Source organism: Mobula birostris, chromosome 31 (genome assembly GCF_030028105.1).
Source record: "Mobula birostris isolate sMobBir1 chromosome 31, sMobBir1.hap1, whole genome shotgun sequence".
NCBI classification, from domain to species: Eukaryota; Metazoa; Chordata; class Chondrichthyes; order Myliobatiformes; family Myliobatidae; genus Mobula; species Mobula birostris.
Window position 1 is genome coordinate 21,851,773 of NC_092400.1, and position 14,078 is coordinate 21,865,850.

Genomic DNA, 14,078 nt, shown 5'->3' on the forward strand with positions numbered 1-14,078 from the left:
ACTCTATCAAGACCTTTCAGTATTTGGTAGGTTTCAATGCGATACCCGTCTTATTTTTCTAGATTCTTTCATGAGAGATTTTCCCTGCTGCCCCTAGTTGACCCTAGTGTCTGGGGTCACCCACCTTGTAAAGTCACCGCCCAGAAGAAGGCAATGGGAAGCCACTTCTGTAGAAAAGAACAATCATGGTCAGGAATAAGACCGTGATCGCCCACGTTATACGATACGGCACATAATGATAATGATGATGATGGTGAGCTAAGTGATCAGAAATAGCAGCAGACTGGGCTTGTGGAATGAGTAACGTGAGGACAGGATATAACCCCTGGCTGGTGTGTTGGATGTGCAATTGGATGGTGTTGGGGGATGTCAGATACACAATTGGGCTGGGGAACCTGAGAAATGTTAAATACATGATCAGGCTAGAGCGGATGAGTTATGAAGTGCAATGCAGAGATTATAATGACAGCAACAGGGAGGAGTTGATGGCATCTTTCCAGTAAGATGGCAACAGCAGCCCCTCTGGGTCCAAACGAAGATGTAGTTTTTAATGATTGCATGAACGGAGGAACAGCTGGAGAAACTTCTGAAATGCCTTTTTCGCTGCTGTTGTTACTGTGTGATCCTGAATCTCCGGAGGGGAAGGGCCCAGATCCTCGGCTTTGCTTGTTGCTCGGCAACCGGGACGGAGGTCGCAGCGCTCAACAGAGATGGTGTTAAGTGCTCAGTGTCGAAGGGCTGGTTGGAGGCTCGAATTTTTCGGATGGACTCAGAGTCAGCTGTGGTCGGGTGCTTCCAATGCATCGACAGTTGTCGGTGCCTGGAGGTTTATGGCAGAAAGAGTTTCTCCCTTCTGCCGCCTGCTATCGGGGACTATTGGGAGTCAATCGGAACTTTGAGATTTTTTTTTACCGTTCCCATGGTCTGCTCTTTATCAAATTATGGTATTGCTTTGCGCTGCTGTAACTATATGTTATAATTATGTGGTCTTGTCAGGGTTAGTCTTTGGTTTGTCTTGGGTTTTTTGTGATATCACTCTGGAAGAACATTATATCATTTCTCAATGCATGCATGCATTTCTAAATGACAATAAACGAGGACTGAGTGTCCTCATAATCTAATCTAATCTAACACCGCTGGGTATTAAGAAATTCAAGTTCAGCAAATTTACCCCACTAGCAAGTTGCTGGATAGTGGTGGAGCTGGACTTGTTGTGTTGTTGCTTTTGCAACCCAGGGAAGAAGACTTCAGAAGCATTGCGCGATCCAACAAATGGTGAAAATAGTTGTCTTGGACATTTTTCTTGAGATTGCAAGACCCTGTTGGACACTTGTAATGTAGATGAGTGCTCGTCTGGTTTACTGGTTCATTGGTGACACCGATGGCGGGGCAGCTGCGTGGCCTTGGTTGTTCTGTGGACTGGGCCCTCATGCCGCGGAGTTGCCTGTTCCAGCTGCCCAGTTGAGGACATGTCAGAGGAGGTGTGGCACAGTGGGTATCTACGTTGGGTTGGTTGGGCCTGTCAGTGCTGCCTTCTAATGTTCACCCGGTGGAAAACGAGTCAGAGTGCATTTGTCCATGGCTGCACTAGTGCTTGATAAGGAACTGCTGCGTACTTGTTGTTGCAGAAACGTGGTTCCAGGACAATATCCATTCACCATCCATCTACATGACATGACACTTGGGACCTTGGGCTATGTTATTTTTTGTGTGATTGTATCATAATTATGTGTGCTTTGTGCTGTGTGTGACTGTTGGTACTGCGTTTTGCAACTTGGCCCCAGAGTAACGCTGTTTTATTTGGATGTATTCCGAATCAGAACCATGTTTAATATCTCTGACATTTGTCATGATAGTTGATGTTTTGCAGCAGCAGTACAAAACAAAACGTTAGTAAAAAAAAGAAACAATAAATTATAATAAATGTATACAGTGGATTATGGTGATTTGGAGACATCAGGACTAGTACATTTTAGCCCAGTTAAGCGGCTGCCCAAATTAGCTGAAGTTTCATGGAAATAGTTGAAAAAAGACAAACTATCATTTAAAGGAATAGCAAATTATGTATTTAAATGAAATGGAGAACAAGTTAGAACACTATCAATACTACTCATTACAATAAAACTGAAATAGTTATTGATGAGGGAATTCATCCAGTATACGTTGCTGTGTTCTTTTGATTGACTGTAAATGAACAAAATTAGCACAGACACCTAGTCCAGATAATGTGTTGTCTTCATTGCCTTCCTGCATAAAGTAATGTAAAAAATCACTGCTTTTTAATTTGTTGTCTGTCGGCGCAGATGAATAACATAACGCAAGCATATTGCAACTGACCCTATCTGAAGACAGCTTGCTTTAAGCACAGTGCGTGTCTAACAGCTACACAAGTCCACATCGCTGATGCTAGTTAGAAAATGTTGCATTCTCTAATTCTTCATAGTTCCCAACTTGCTGTAGTAGTGGAATTGTTTCATTTTCACTCCCAGACATTTCTGGCCTCTCCAAGCCTGAACGCTTGAAACCCCAGTGAGTAAAGCAGATCTGAATTGACTTACTGCTTATATCTCGGCAACTATCAGTGACAAAAGATCATTGCTCTTTGAGCACAAAACCATGCAGCTGATGCTATTTAAAAACTGTTCGCTGTATGCACAGTGTAGTGTCTAATGACTATACAACTCCACGTGACTGGCGCTGGTCAGCAACAGAATACTGTCCCAAATAAGTGGCATGGTGTCCCAAATAAGTGAAGGAAATCCCTACTCATTAGTTCTTGTTATTTAAGACTTGTCACAAATAAGGGCTGCCCTGTTTAACCGATGGCCCAATTAACTGGGGCAAAAAGAGGTGAAAACAAAATAGTGAGGTACACAGACAAAAGTGCTGGAAGACCTCCGCAGGTCTGGCTGCACCTATGAAAATTAATAAACAGCGCATGTTTGGGGCCAAGACCCTCCTTCAGGATCAGTGAGGTACTAAGGTAGTCTTCATGGGTTCTCTGTCCATTCAGATATCTGATGGTGGAGGGGAAGGAGCTGAAACGTTGACTGTGTGCCTTCAGGCTCCTGTACCTCCTCTTTGATGGGGGCATGTCCTGGGTGATTGAGTTCCTCGATGATGGATGCTGTCTTTTTGAGGCATCGCGCTTTGAAGCTGGGGAGGCTAATACCAGTGATAGAGCAGGCTAAGTTTACAACTTCATGCAGCTTCTTCTGATCCTGTGCAGAGGCCCCTCCGTGACAACGGTGATGAAACCAGTTAGAATGCTCTCCACAGTACATCTGTCAAAATTTGAGCATCATTGGTGACCTAGCAAGTCTCAAACCTCTAATGAACTATAGCTGCTGTTGTGCCTTCTTTGTAATTGGGTCAATATGTTGGGCTTAGAATAGACCTTCAAAGATGCTGATGGTCCAGGACCTTGAAACCGCTCACCCTTTCCACTTCTGATCCCTCGATGAGGACTGGCATGTGTTCTCTCAAATTCCCCTTCCTGAAGCCCACAATCAGTTCCTTGGTCTTACTGACGCTGAGAGCAAGGTTGCTGTTGTGACACCACTCGACCAGCTGACCCAGCTCCTGTACCCCTCCTCGCCACTATCGAAGTTTCTGCCAGCAACAGTTGCCGTCATTGGTCAATTTACAGATGGCATTTGAGCTGTGCCTAGCCACACAGTCCAGGTGTAGAGAGAGTAGAGCAGTGGGCTAGGCACACTTCCCTGAGCTGCACCAGTGAGGAGGAGATGTTATCTTCAACCCGCACAGACTTTGGTCTCCTGGTGAGGAGGTCAAGATCCAGTTGCAGAGGGAGATACAGAGGCCCAGGCTTTGGAGCTTGCTGATTGGAACCGGGGGTATGATTGTGCTGAACGATGAGCTCTAGTCAATAAACAGCAGCCTGATGTAGGTGTTACTATTGTCCAGATGATTCAAGGCCGAGTGGAGAGACAGTGAGATTGCATCCACTGTACACCTATTGTAGTGTCACGTACCCCGTGATGGGTTAATGAACCAGCAGAAATGGAAAACACTTTGGATTCTGGTATTGCTAGTAACTAAAGGTATTTATTAGTAACTATGCAATACAGTAATGTAAATGCAGATAAATCAAACAGGTTAGCAATGATTATATATATATATATATATATAAGTGTGGAAATAGGAAAACCAAGCTTCTTCAAGCCTAGGGGTAAACAGATACAGTCTTACAGTGATGAGTAAAGTTCAGTTCAGTTAGTGGTATTGAGTTGAGTAGTGATGGAGAGAGAGAGGTGTTTGGTTCTTCAGGTGAGCTGATGCCGTCGATCTTCCCGTTGTCCTCCGAAACTTCCAAGTTAGCCAAACTTAATCAACTTAAGAGCACTGTCTTCAAGTGATAGTCTACCAACCCAGGCGAGGGTTAGACACGCTAGTAGACTCCACAAGGTTGCTTTTTCATGCACTAATAAGCACAGATTGATCCCTCAGAATCGATCCTCAGTCCCACACTCATTGGCACTTGAGCAGGATAGTGGTAACTTCACCACACCCTTGTACGTCTGCGGGTCCCGTGAAACAAGCAATTACGCTGATTTAAATACTGTTGCGCTGAACACCAGCTGTCCATCAAGTAGCTCCTCCCTTCTCTCTCTGTAGGAACTTAGAAGCTGCCAGTGTCCTTGCACAAGTGTAAACATACTGCAGAGAAACTATAACACCATCTCAAAGCAGTCTTCGCCTCTCTCTATCTTAATTACAAGGTGCTTGTGTTGAACAACTCTCTCTCTCTTTAAAAACACAGTTCATAAGGGATAATTCAGGATCCCATCACAGTGGCTATAGGTAGATTGCGGTGGCTCTAGGTTCTTGGTTAGGCAGGAGTTGATTCTGGCCATGACCAACCTTTCAAAGCGCTTTGTCACAGTAGATGTGAGTGCCACTGGGCAACAGCTGTCGAGGCAGCTCACCCTTCTTGGGCACTGGCATGATCGTCACCCTTTTGAAACAGGTGGGCCCCTCTGACTGCAGCAGTGAGAGACCGAAGATGTCCTGGAACCCTCCCACAAGATGGTTGGAGCAGGTTTTCAAAGCCCTACCAAGAGCACCATCAGGGCCTGACACCTTGCAGCTGAAAGATATTCTGATGTCTGCTTCCGAGACGGAGGTGTCACAGGGTCACTGGATGCTGCAGGGTTTCGCACAGGTGTAGTTTTGTTCTCCCTGTCAAAGCGTGCATCAAAGGTATTGAGCTCACCCGGGGTTGAAGCATCACAGTCATTCATGATGTAATGTTTCACCTTGTGGGACATACTGGCCTGCAAACCCTACCCGAGCCGATGTGCATCTGATTCTGTCTCAGTCAGAACTGGTTTTTTTGCTCTCAAAATAGCCTTCAGTAGGTGGACGTTGGTCTTTCTGTATAGATCTGAATCACCTGTCTTAAATGCCACAGATCTGGCCCTCAGCAGACTATGAATCTCCTGGTTCATCCACCGCTTTTGGTTTGGGCATGTCTGGGATGTTCTCGTAGGCACACACATCCACACAGGTCTTGATGAAGTCGGTGACAACTGTGGCATATTCATTCAGATTCAAAGATGGACCCCTGAATGTTGTCCAATCCATCAACTCAAAGCAGACCTGTAGGTGCTCCTCTGCATCTCTTGACCATACAGTACCTTCTTGGGACTCACCGCTGGTGATGCAGTCTTTAATCTCTGCCTATGCACCAGGAGTAGAAGTATAACCAGGTTATTGGACTTTCCAACACGTGGGTGAGGTACGGCACAGTAAGTGTTCTTGACGGTGGTGTCATGCCTCCTCTGGTTCCACAGGTGATATGTTGGTGGTAGCTGTTCAGAGACTAATTCAAGCTGGCCTGGTTGAAATCCCACACAATGATAAGGAAAGCATCAGAGTGCGCTGTTTCGTGCCTGCTGATTACAGAGCTTAGCTCCTCCAGTGCCTGCGTGATGCTGGCCTGAGACAGAATGCACACCACTACCAGGATGATGGCGGAAAACTCCCTCAGCAGATAAAATAGATGACCTTTGACTATTAGATGTTCCAGGTTAGGTGAGCAGCACTGAGAGTGAATGTCTGTGCACTATGATGAGTCCATTACAAAGCACACTCTACCTCCTCGGCCTTTAAAACACTGAGCACCGTCTTTGTGGAGAATGATGAAGCCATCGAGATGCAGTGCTGCATTCAACTAGGCAGAGCATAGCCATGTTTCCTTGAAGCAAAGTACACAACAGTTCCTGATGCTCCTCTGGTACAGCAATGTTGCTCCTTGATTTTATTTTTCAGAGAGTGCACATCTGCCAGCAGGATAGTTGGGGCTGAGAGTCTAGAGCCTCGACATTTCAATCATTCCTGCAGATCAGCTCAATGTCTTAAAATGATGTTGTTTATTGAAGTACCCATGGTGGTCACTGTGGATTTCATCTGTAGAAGTCTTGAGCAGGAATATTTGATGATTCCCATGCAAAGAGTCGCCCCTTATTGGTGCCTTTTTTTTGTGGGTTGAATGACAATTAAACTTGAACTTGAAATACTTAGATCAGATCCTTCCAGCAAAAATGGCTCCTCAGAATCCACTGGAGTGGAGTAGGCAATGGTTGTTCCATTGTCCTATCACCTAACTAGGCACCAAATCTTCATGAAGGCCACTGCTTTGGTGCGAAACCCTCACATTGTCTGTGCATCTCAGAAGCTCAAAAGAATGTCGCACCATCAAGACTCAAGGTTATTTCGGTCATTTTTAGTGCACAAGTGTAAGGGAGAATGATACTAATTGTAGTTGTATTATAAACTGTGTGACTTCACTACAAGGGTACTGTGCGTTGTACACACCGGGCGCCTGGGTCATATCCACAGACGTGTGCAGCAGCTGATTACATATAACTTTAGGTATAATTCAGTTACAAACACAATGGATGGATTCTGGCTAATTGGGACACCTTGAGACCAGTACGTTTTGGCTCAATTAGCCAAAGTTGCATGGATATAGTTAAAAAGTATAAAAAATACAAACTGATTAACAAACTATTACATGAAATACAGAACAAATTAGAAAACTACCAATAGTACTGCAGTGTTATAAAACAGTACTAGTTCCTAATAGTTATCAACAGAGGAATTTATCCAGTGTACGCAATGAACAATATCAGCACAGACACCTAGTGCAGATAATGGAATGCCTTCATATAATGCTACCAATGCTCACATCTTCCAAATCTTCATTTTCATTGTAACTTTCAAGATGATTGTCGATACCTGTAAATTCTTTGTGGTTCCTAAATTGTTGAAGCAATTAACTCATTTCATTTTCACTCCTGGCTGTTTTTGGCATCTCCAAGACTGAATGCTTGAAACCGCAGTGAACAAAGCAGTTCTAAATTGTTTTACTGCTGATGTCTCACCAACTAACAGTGAAAAAAAATCACATTTTTTTAACACAAACACACGTAACTGATGCTATTTAAAAAATGTTTGCTCTAACACCCACACAAAGGCATGGTGGATACCTGTTAGAACCTATTCAGCAACAGTCTCCTGTCCCAATTAAGCGGCATAATGTCCTAAAAATAAACAAAAGGACTCCTGGAAATTTTCTCAATAAGTTTTTGTTCTTTAACAGTTGTCCCAAATAAGCAGCTGCCCCGATTAGCCAATGACCCAATTAAACAGAATCCACTGTATTTAAAACATTATGTCATAAGACAGAATTTCTCACTCCATACCTTAATTGTTAACATTAAAAGTTAATACTCCCTTTTAAGCTAAAAGATAGCAATTGACAGATTCAAATAAATTTTTATCAAAAAGTCACAACTTGACAATAAAGAAAGTATGGTGGTTAAAGACACAATGTATCAAATGTATCTCTGAATACTATTAATAAAGGAAGCACGGTGGTAAAATAGATGTATCAAATGTTTCTCCAAATACTATCAATAAAGAAAGCATTGTGGTTAAAAACGCAATGTATCAAATGTAGCTCTGAATATTATCAAGAAAGGAAGCACAGTGGAGAAAGACAAAGGTATCTCAAAATATTATCCTCCCATGCTTCCTTCCATGTACTTTCCTTTATTGTTAGACACCTACTGTATAAAAGTTTAGAAGAATCATTGAAATATTTCCTTTCCTGTTTTTGGTAAATTATATTGATGTAGAAGCCTGTAATTATTAATGCCTTTGATAAAATCTCTGTGTCATGTTAAAGATAACATTTCTTACCTTGGCAAACAAATTGCAAAATCCATAGAAGTTTTACTAGTCTGGAAAGAAGCAGCCAAGAAAGCTTAATAAGAATCCGAGTCAGAATCAGAATCAGGGTTATTGTCACTGGCATATTTATTTACTGAGATACAGCCCAGCAATCCCTCAATTTAATTCTAGCCCTAATCAATCACAGGACAATTTACAATGACCATCTAGCCTACCAACTGGTACATCTTTAGACTGTGGGAGGAAACCAGAGCACCCAGAGGAAACCCACGCGGTCACAGGGAGAATGCACAAACTCCTTACAGGCTGCGACGGGAATTGAACCCGGGTCGCTGGGACTGTAAAGCATTGTGCTAACCACTATGCTACCGTGCCACCTCTAGATATGTTGTTAAACATATTGTTTTGTGGCAGCTGTAAAGTGCAAAGCATAAAAGGTAATATGAATTAGAATACGAAATATATAAAATTTTAAATTAATTATGTGCAAAAGGAGAGTAAAAATAGTGAGGTTACAGTGATAAAAAAAAATGTAAAAAGTTAGTTGGGTGATTTCCCTGTTCTTCCTCCTCCCAACTCCTTCAAAAATGCAATCACTGAGAACTGCTAAGTGTTTCCTGTGTCCTGTGAGCAACTTACAAAAACTGTTCAAGTCTAGAAGCATCAGCACCTCAATCGTTAACACAGGTTTTTTGTAGTACCATAAGTTTCTCCTGACTCAGATATGGAATATTAAAATGTCAGTGTTCACGCAAATTCACCACACAAATTGCTCACAATGCATTGATTTACTGCATTGTTCTGGAGATTATTTCACCAGTGGCTAAGAAAAATAATGATGCAAAGAGAGATAGATATCACATCAGATGCTGGATAACTGAAATAAAACCAGTAAATGCTGGAAACTCTCAGCAGGTTTGGGCGGGAAAAAAACACATTCAAGGTGTTAAAGTAAAGAACTTTCCAGCATTGCAATATTTTCTCTAATTCTCACATTAGCACCTTCTCCCTAATTTGCATTTGTTGGTTTGAAGGGTGTTTGAACTAAAACACGAATTCTTTCCTCAGATGCCGCCTGACCTGCTGAGTGTTTTCTGCAACTTTTGTTCTTAACACAGAAGGAGAATATTTGGCCCGTTGGCTCCATGAGGAGCAGGCCTGTTGGCTCTACTCTCTCTTCACCCACGACTGTGTGGCTAGGCACAGCTTAAACCTCCTCTGTAAGTTTGCCAATGACACAACTGTTGCCAGCAGAATCTCAGATGGTGACAAGGAGGCGTACAGGAATGAAGCTGATCGGCTGGTTAAGTGGTGTTGCAACAACAACCTGGCACTCAATATCAAGGAACTGACTGTGGACTTAAGGAAGGGGAAGTCAAGGGAACACACAGCAGTCCTCACTGTGAGATCAGCAGTGGAAGGGGTGAGGAACTTCAAGTTTCTGGGTGTCAAAATCTTTGAAGATCTGTCTTGGGCCCAAATTATTGATGCAATTAGAAAAAAAGAGGGCCAATGGCTATATTTCAATCGCAGTTTGAGGAGATTTGGTATGTCAGTAAAGACTCCAGCAAAGTTCTATAGATGGACTGTGGAGAGCATTCTAGTCGACTGCATCATCACCTGGGATGGAGGCACCAATGCAGAGTGTCAGAAAAACCTGAGGAGATTTGTAAACTCAGCCATTGAGGACATCTTCAAAAGGCGATGCCTCAAAAATGCATCATTAAGAACACCCACCACCCACGGCATGGCTCCTTCTCATTGCAATCATCAGGGAGGAGTTACAGGAACCCGAAGACACACGCTCAACCTTTTAGGAACAGCTTCTTCCCCTCTGCCATCAGATCTCTGAACGATCCATGAACCCACGGACACGACCTCACCATTCCTTATTTTCCAGTTCTCCTCTGATTCCTTCTTTCTCTTGCCCAGCAACCCCCTTTTTGACCGAATTGAAGAATTTATCAAAACTCAGGATCTTTGTCACTCTCCATCAATTTAAAACTGCGCCTGTGCCGCGCAGTGTGGATTTCTGGTGTAGTGGACTGCGACGTGGGCCCAACACCGGCCCCCTAAGCCTGAGTCGACGTAATAGTAGGAGTAGGACTTTGAGGTGAGCGATTGCGGGTTCGAAATCTGGCCGGCTCCTTGCATGCTTTCCATCCGTGCTGGGTTGAGCAACTCAACCTTGAAAACAAAAGCAGACAAATGCTAAGGAAGTGGTAAGGTTGTTGCCCGATGTGCCACAAGGAATGGAAAGAAACAACAGATTTCTCTTCCAACAGAGCATTTCTGCATTGTCAGTGTATTATTTATTTATCGCCGACCCATATCTTCATTATTTCAAATTAAATGGGGCATTTACAGTGAGCCCAGAGCAGGTTATGTTTCACTACAGTATAGTAAAAAAATTAGCTAACTAAAGCTTTTTTAAAATTCCAATCAAATTTTATCTACGTCAACACTAACACCTACAGAAAACTTAGTTTTGTGTAAACGCTTTCATTGGGCAATGTTAGGAAGGTCATGTTGTCAAGTTTGAAGTACAATAATTGAATTTCAATTTCATTTGACCATTTTGCTCAGCAAATTGAATTTACAACTGTGGATAGTGGGGATTAGCATTATCCTGGGTCCGAAATAGAAACCACATTTCCCTTTCTGGTTAAACACGCTTTGCGTGAATGTACACGGAATTCGTACTAAGTGGCACAAGCAGGAATCGATGGGTATGATCTGATAACTGTCACAGGGACCAGAGCAGTGGAGATTCAGGGGAATTTGACATTTTGTCCGGACAGGCAGAAAGGAAAATGAGATGGGGTAGCTCTGTTAATAAAGGATGAGATGGCAGCTGTGGTGTGGAATGATATCTGCTCAGAGATCTAGACGTAGTGTCTGTGGAAACAGTAAGAGTAGGAAGTCTCAGGGTTTAGTATATAATCCCTGTAGCAGTAGTTCTGCTGGAGGAGTATTAATAGGAGCTGGTAAGAAACATACTACAATAACCACAAGGAATTGCAATAAATCAAAGAAAGGAAATTGGCAAGAATAACGTTGAGGATAAGTGCATGGAGTATATTTGGGATGGTTTCTCAGACGAATGCATTCAAGCCATTCATTTTTAGATCTGGCGTTGGTGCAATGATTTCGCTGTAGAGGAACCCCCAGTAAATGGCTGGTCATAGCATGAGGGATGCTCAAATGCAGTCTGAGGGTGAGAAACTTGTTCTTTTTTTTTGTGTTTATGTCTCCCCCCTCGCTGAGTGACACCTCTCTGCCCTTTTATTAGGGAAAGAGAGAGAGCACCTGTGGTATGTCAACTTGCTGGGTGAATGATTAGCTTTTGTTGTACTGCAGTTCATGGTCTTTCTTGGGGGCTTTGCTGCTGCTTGCTTGGTGGGTGGAGGGTGTTGCTCTTTTTGCTGAAGTAAATGAGTGGGGGGGGGGTCAATGCTTACCTACTGCTTGTGTGTGGGAGGGGGAGTCGGGGGGGGGCTTTAGGGGTCTATACTTTTTACTGCCGCTCATTCTTAGGGGTGCTCTTCTGTTTTCGTGGATGTCTGTGAAGAACAAGAATTTCAGGGTGTATATTGTACAGGTTCTCTGATATTAAATGGAGCCATTGAGCCATTGAAATTAGTAACCAAAACTGAAGTATAGGTGATTATAGTGGTATGAGAACTGAGCTGGCTGACATGGCCCGGGAAATTAAACAGCGAGTCAAATCAAGTTTACTGTCATTTAACTATATTCATGTACATGGGCAAATGAGACAATGATTCTCCGAATTAAGGGGCAAAGCACAGTAGTACACATAACACACATGTAACACACAATAACTTAGCAGCCAAGACCTGCCAAAAGAACATCTGCAGGCACTCTGACCTCTGCAAGGGACTGGCAGCTGTTGGTGGACCTCGAAGGGCAGTTGAAGTCCCCCAACCATATCGCGGCCACCACCCTGTGACCAGACATTGTCCTAGTGTCTGAGTCGACTAAGTAAGTGGTGCTGCTGGAGCTGACAGTCCCATGGGAAGATAGCTTGGAAGAGGCCTTTGAAAGGAGGCTCTCCAAGTACGCAGGACTGGTCAGCAACTGTCAGCAGGCTGGGTGGAGAGCGAGGTGTCTCCCAGTGGAGGTTGGTTGTAGGGGATTCCTAGCCCGTTCCTTAGTTAGAGCCTTCAGCAATTTGGGCACCGAGGGAGAGAGGAAGAGGAGAGCCATCCGCAGTACCACCGATGCGGCAGAGAGGGCCTCAAGATGGCTGTGGCTCAAAAGAGGGGAGCCATGGACTCATAAGTAGCTAGCCATCTGGACACAAGCTGGGGTCTGATCAGCCCCGGCTGGGTCACCTGGAGGAGATTGTATGATGTTGAAAGACCCGAAACACCCGATGATTCCAGGAACATCACTGAAGATGTGTCCAGAAGCATCAGTAGATGTATGTACACAGCAGGAAAGTAAGGATAAAATCTACAGATGAATTATGCATAAATAAACAACAACAATGTGTATAAATTAAATATTGTAAGGTAAAGAACAGATTAACTGGTGACATTTTGAATGAGGTAGAGAGATCAAAAGCCTAATGGCCCAAGGCAACAAAGAAGCAATGGCAATAAGATAATTCATTAAATTCATTGGGACAGTATGGTAGCATAGTGGTTAGAACAGCGCTTTACAGGGCGTTCAATCCCCGCCCCTGCCTGTAAGGAGTTTGTACGTTTTCCCTGTGACTGCGTGGGTTTCCTCCCACAGTCCAAAGACCGACCCGCAGGTAGGCTAATAGGTCAATGTAAATTGTCTAGTGATTAGGCTTGGACTAAATGGGGGGGATTGTTGGGTGGTGTGGCTCAAGGGCCGACACTGCACTGTGCCTCAACATACAAATGAATCTTAGCAAAGGTATACTGTCATGAGAAAGAAAGTCTCTGTAACAGGGGGTCACGATAAGGCTCCATGGCATGAGAAAGGTTGGGAAGTCCTGCTCCATAAGAAGGAAGCACCATCCTCGACCATCGATGAGAGTTAAAAATGGCATCAAATTGAAGGAAAAAGCATAGAAGATTAGTGGTAAAGTAGAAGATTTGGAAATTATTAGAAAGCAGTGAATGATTGAGCAAAGTGGTTAAAAAGATGGGCCCATGGAGATATACTTATACTTTATACTTTATTGTCGCCAAACAATTGATACTAGAACGTACAATCATCACAGCGATATTTGATTCTGTGCTTCCCACTCCGTGGATGTTGAGATTGAGACTGAGGAACTGCTTTGAGCTTGGACTACAACTAAGGACAGGTGTGTCTGCACAGGAGACAACGCAGAGAAATTGCACTATAGTGATTCCTGTAAGGGGCTGAGACATGAAGAAAGGTTGAGCTGAATAGAGGGGATGAAAGACGATCTTGGTGAAACAACCCGATGCCTTTGAGGTGTGGGGGGGGGGGAGCCGGACCCGGGTGAAAGTAAGTTCACTTCTTCACAGGATGGTGTAATCTTCACACAGGCAGCTGTGGAGCTCGGGGCTGCGCAAGGCTGCTGGAGCCATGAGAGAGCGTCTGTTCATGCTGCACCACTGTCTGCCTAGTTGCTCCCCAAAGGGAAAACAATCCCTCCCTGGGAGGTAATCTGATAGTCACAGGTTCATGTCCCAACATGCACAAAATCCTACCTGCATAGTCCCTGCGTTTGCTAATCACACCTGCCCCAGGTCCAATGGCACCTCGATTTTAAACTCTCTACACCTTGAATGAGCCACAGCTCCCTAACGCAGTGACCATGTGCAATCCATAACACTGTAGAGCACCATCTTCTAGTCTGTGCATCCCCTAGCTCCTCTGGCTTCATTACA